We start from the raw sequence: 6407 nt of genomic DNA on the forward strand, positions 1-6407 counted from the left end.
AATTTCATAATTTCAAATGGGAAAAGAATGTTAATAGTCGAAACATATGAACATAGGTGAATGAGGTTTACTTACCTAGAAGATTATGAGAAAATAATGTGTCCTGTATTGTGAAGTGTTGTTGACACACATTAATTTGTACAATTTCATCATTTCAAATGGAAAAAGAATGTCAAGTAGTCTAAACATATGAACATAGGTTAATGAGGTTTAACATCATGTCGTCCAACATGTCGTTTTACCCTCTAACTTATCCTTAATGTGGAAATTGATTGATAACTCATGTATTAGCGTTGTTAGTCATCCAAATCAACTCATTTAACAGTCTAGAAGCAAGTTTACGAGGACCAACGAGATCAAATGAACGAAAGAGAGCATGTTTCATGTAATTGACACGTATATCTGGGAATTCATGACTTCTATGTCACGAAAAATGGGGATTTCGTGACTTTCCTGTCACGAAAAATGGAGATTTCGTGACTATCCTGTCACGAAAAATTGAGATTTCGTGACGTATCTATCACGAAACAAACTCTTTAAGTCATGAAACAGTACGTTTTCATGACATTTCAGTCACGAAATTGGATACTTTGATGAAATTTAATGAGAAATCTCTCTTTTATTTCATTAAATACGTCTTAAGGGACTAATGGTTGTTATAAATTTAAAAATAAAAAATTGAAAGAATACATGGTAAGTCAAACTCTACTTACTTAGAAGATCATGATGAAAGAATGTGTCATGTATTGTGAAGTGTTGTTGACATACATTAATTTGTACTATTTCATCATTTCAAATGGGAAAAGAATGTTAATAGTCTAAACATATGAACATAGGTGATGATGTTTAACGTCATGTTGTCAGTTATGTCGATTTCCCGTCTAACTTCTCTTTAATGTGTGGAATTTATTGATAACGCATGTATTAAGATTGTTAGTCATCCCAAATCCACTCATTTAACAGTTTAGAAGCAAGTTTATGAGGACCAAACGAGATCAAAGGATCGAAAGAGAGCATGTTTCACGTAATTGGCTCGGATTTCGTGACTTCTCTTCCACAAAATTATGAGAATTCGTGACATATTTATCACGAAAATGGGAATTCGTGACCTTTATGTCACGAAAAATTAGAATTTTGTGACTTCTATGTCACGAAAAATAGCGATTTCGTGACTTATCTGTCACGAAAAATGGGGATTGCGTGAGTTATCTGTCACGAAAAATGGGACTTCGTGACTTCTATGTCATGAAAAATGAGGATTTCATGAATTTTATATCACGAGAATTTGGAATTTTGTGACGTATGTATCACGAAACAAACTCTTCAAGTTACGAAACAGTACGTTTTTGTGACATTTCAGTCACGAAATTGGATACTTTGATGGAATTTAATGAGAAATCTCTCTTTTATTTCATTAAATACGTCTTAGGGGACCATTGGTTGTTATAATTATCAAAATAAAAAAATTGAAAAAATACACGGTAAGACAAGCTCTAGTTGCCTAGAAGATCTTGAGGAAAGAATGTGTCTTGTATTATGAAGTGTTGTTGACATACATTAATTTGTACCATTTCACCATTTTAAATGGGAAAAGAATGTCAAGTAGTCTAAACATATGAACATATGTGAATGAGGTTTAACGTCATGTCGTTTGGCATATCATTTTCCTTTCTAACTTCTCCTTAATGTGGGAATTTATTGATAAATCATGTATTAGGATTGTTAGTCCCTCCAAATCTACTCATTTAACAGTTTAGAAGCAAGTTTATGAGGGCCAAACGAGATCAAAGGATCGAAAGAGAGCATGTTTCACGTAACTGGTTCGAATTTCGTGACTTCTCTGTCACGAAATTCAGAGATTTTGTGACGTCTTTGTCAAGAAAAAAAATGGGATTTTGTGAATTTTATGTCACAAAACATTGGAATTTCGTGACTTTCCAGTCCCGAAAAATGGGGATTTCGTGACTTTCCTGTCACGAAAAATGGGGATTTCGTGACTTTCCTGTCACGAAAAATGGGGATAATGTGATTTATCTGTCACGAAACAAAACTCTTCAAGTCACGAAACAATACGTTTTCGTGACATATCAGTCACGAAATGGGACATTTTGATGGAATTTAATGATAAAACTCTTGTTTATTTCATTAATACGGCGTAGAGGACCAATGGTTATTATAATTAAAAAAATAAAAATTTGAATATAATAAAGTACACACATAAATAATTAATAAAATAGACACGTTTTTTTTTATTTTTTGAAATATTTTTGTGTTAATTTCCATGAAAATAATAAAGTACACACATAAATAATTAATAAAATAGACACATTTTTTATTTTTATGAAATTAGTTTTTAATAAATAATAACACGAAACAATAAAATTTTGTGACTTTCCTGTCACTAAACAATGGATTCGTGACTTTCCTGTCACGAAACATTGAGATTTCGTGACGTAGCTGTCACAAAAAAAACTCTTCAAGTCACGAAACAGTACGTTGTTGTGACATTTCAGTCACGAAATTGGATACTTTTATTGAATTTAAAGAGAAATCTCTCTTTTATTTCATTAAATACGTCTTCGGGGACCAATGGTTCTAATAAATATAAAAATTAAAAAATTGAAAAAAAATACATTATAAGCCAAGCTCTACTTACCTATAAGATCTTGAGGAAAGAATGTATCTTGTACATTGTGAAGTGTTGTTGACATACATTAATTTGTACAATTTCATCATTTCAAATGGGAAAAGAATGTCAAGTAGTCTAAACATATGATTATAAGTTAATGAGGTTTAACGTCATGTAGTCCGACATGTCGTTTTCTCCTCTAACTTATCTTTAATGTGAGAATTTATTGATAATTCATGTATTAGCGTTGTTAGTCCTCCAAATTAACTCATTTAACAATGCAGAAGAAAGTTTATGAGGACCGAACGAGTTCAAAGGAGCAAAAGAGAGCACGTTTCACGGAATTGACTGGGAATTCGTGACGTCTTTGTCACGAAAAAAATGGAAATTCATGACTTCTATGTCACGAAAATTAGAATTTCGTGACTTCTATATCACGAAATATTGAGATGTCGTGACTTATTTGTCACGAAAAATGGGGATTTTGTGACCTTCCTGTCATGAAACATTGGCATTTCGTGACGTAGGTTTCATGAAAAAAACTCTTCAAGTCACGAAATAGTATGTTTTCATGACATTTCAGTGCTATTGCTACCGTACATAAGTCACGAAAACGACCCCAATTTTGTGAAATAAGCTTTCTTTCGCTGTTTTTATTTCATTTGTGACGTAAATACATGCTTCCAGACTCTTCAATGAGTGAATTTTAGAATATCAACCCTATAATATATGATATTAATCAAACTTAAGATTAAAGAGAAGTTTGATGCATTTAAAGGATTCTCTTGAATCACCAGACAACGACATGGAGTAATTTTTACAACGTTTTAAATACCTAAATTACAAAGTTTATGAGTTTAGACTATATCTTATTATGTAAATTTTAAAATGATAACATCATATGATCTTCTATGTAGAGGCTGACTTACAATGTTTTTGCTTTTGTTTTTGTTTTTTTTATAACAACCACTGGTCTCCTATAAAGTACTTAACGAATAAACAAGTGATTTTTTTTTCCTAAATTCCCTAAAAGAGCCCCATTTCGTGACTCTGACGTCACGAAACAATTCTATTTCGTGAATGTAATAGACTTGTTTTGTGACACAGTTCTCGTGTTTCGTGACCAAAGTTGCCACGAAAGTCTCAAATTCCGTGACACAGAGGTCACGAAAGTCCCAAATTTCATGACATAGAGGTCACAAATGTCTAGAATTTCGTGACACAACAGTCACGAAAGTCCAAAATTTCGTGACACATAAGTCACGAAAACGACCCCAATTTTGATAAACAAGCTTACTTTCGCTGCTTTTATTACATTTGTGACGTAAATACATGTGTTTAGACTATATGATATTCTTTAAATTTTAAAATGAAAACATTATCTCATTATCCATGTGTATTCATGGATTATTAGTTCTTAAGTTTCTTTGTTATTTTATTATTTTAATTCCCAACGCCACTCTTCTACCACCTTGAAAACAACTATTTTCGGGTAAATTTGTACTTAAATATTTAAAGTACAAACAAGTCATAAAAATTTGACAAAAAGGTCACGAAATACATTTGTTTCGTGAGAATCAGGTCACAAAAATTGGACTTCGGTGACTTTTTGGTCACGAAAGATTGATCACGAAAATAATGTATTTCGTGACCACTTGGTCACAATTATAATGGATTTCATGATAATTTTGTCACGAAATTGGAAGATTTGGTGACAACATGGTCACGAAATAGGGTCTTTCTTATACACTTTCGTTTGAAATAATTTGTTCCTTTGACATATATTTGCTTACGGACTAGTAGTCCATTGAAGGTTGGATTAACTTTCAATAGAATAATACATGAAAGTATCCATTAATTTTGGATGAATTTAAAAAAAAAACTTCAAAATTTAGTGACAATTTTGTCACAAACGTTATAAATTTCGTTAGTATAGTCACGAAAGTGCTTACTTTTGTGACTATATTGTCACGAAACTGAAAATTTCATAAAAAACTTTGTTACCAAATTGTTGTAGTTTATGATCCTCTAATCTACACTATTAAGAGTTAAAATTCCAAAGCTTCAATCAATGTCCATATGCCATCACATAACATCACTTTTTTTTTTATTTTATTTACACACAAATAATTTAAGATAGAAAGGGGTCATAATCAAATACAATACATCTAACATTATATTTATTAGGATGATATAATATTTTTAATGAAACAGCGACGGGGAACACCCGATAAACTCCGACACAACCATCATGCTCTTCTTTGCACCATTCAACTCGGAACCGGCGTCCGAGTCGGAGATCCCTTGCCTGCACACGATGTACTCGTGCGACGTGAGGTTCATATTTATGTATCTAATTTCATAAAAATAAAAAAACAAATAATTGGCTGCTTAAGCCATGGAAAGTGTAGCAATTTAAAATTGGCCAACCTTTCGTTAATATGCTGTAAATAGCCATATTGCTTACGTGGCAGCTTATTAATTAAATTAGGTTTACACTTTTGCCCTTATTTAATTCTCAGAAACCGAATAGGAAAGTTTTCAAATTTGAAATTTGAAATTTCCTGCAGATTTTGAAAATTAATAGCCCATTTATTGTTATGTTTTTGGAAGTTTTTAGCGTTGATTTTAGGTAATTAGTATCTATTTTCGTGGTTAAACTCTGTAAATATATTCTTCATTTATTGATATTATTTTGTCTTCCATATATTCATAATTTCCAGAATTTTCGTGCTCAAAATATTTCCAGAATTTTTTTTCAGTTCAAATATACTGTAAATATGCTTCTTATTTACAATGAATATATTGTTAATATGTTGTGTATTTACAATGAATATACTGTAAATATGCTTCTTATTTACACGAATATACTGTAAATATGTTTTCTATGAACAACAACCAGGAAAAAAAAAACTGTTCTTCGCGGTGTCGCAGATCGGGACCTTGGACGCAGATCGCGGAGAGGAGGACGATTTATGGCTGTGCCATCAACTCTCCGGTGCTCTACGCGTCATTTCCCGGTGTCTCCTCTCGGTCCGGCATCCTCGGCGGCTCGTGACTGTCCTCTTTTTCTCGGCTGGAACACGCGCGAGTGGTGCTCGGTCTCGGCCATTGATGGCGCGCAAGGAATGAAAAAGAAGATAGGAGAAGGAGATGAAGGAGACGATGACGATGAGAGAGAGAGGAGGGGGGTGCTCGGACTCGGCATTGATGGCGGCCAAATCTCTCTCTCTTTTTTTTTTTTTCCTGAAGAGCAGTAAAACAAGACCGATACAAATCGTATTTTTGATTTATTTACTAACCCGTGTTCGTTCTTATTCTTCGTCGCTGTATTTCTTCTCTGGGTTTCGATTTCGATTGTAAATAAAGGTGTTGAATCTTTTTTCCGGTTCAAATTTGAGCAGTTTCTTCTCTACGATTTTTGGGCATCTCTTTTTTTTTAAACAATTTTTTTGAGCGGTTGCGTGTTAATGTGAACGCGGCTGATGGTTTTAATTACTCCTCGATTTTCGCGTGCATTAATATCCAAATATTACAGCTGATCACGTATTAATGACCCGGAAGATAGTGGGCGGGAAAATGAAAGGGTAGTCTCGGCCAATTTTTGTTGTAAATAAATCCTCTTGGCTATTTACCACTTATTTACAGAACGTTGGCTAAAAATAAATTGGCTATTTTCAGGAGGCTACTTAGCTTAATTACCCTAAAAAAAATGTGTCTAATTTATTAATTATTTATGTGTGTACTTTAATACTTTCATGGAATTAAATCAAACTAA

The sequence above is a fragment of the Urtica dioica genome, chromosome 7 (assembly GCF_054948205.1).
Source record: "Urtica dioica subsp. dioica isolate 48M chromosome 7, U.dioica_male_clone48M_v1_H2, whole genome shotgun sequence".
In the NCBI taxonomy this organism is placed as follows: Eukaryota; Viridiplantae; Streptophyta; class Magnoliopsida; order Rosales; family Urticaceae; genus Urtica; species Urtica dioica.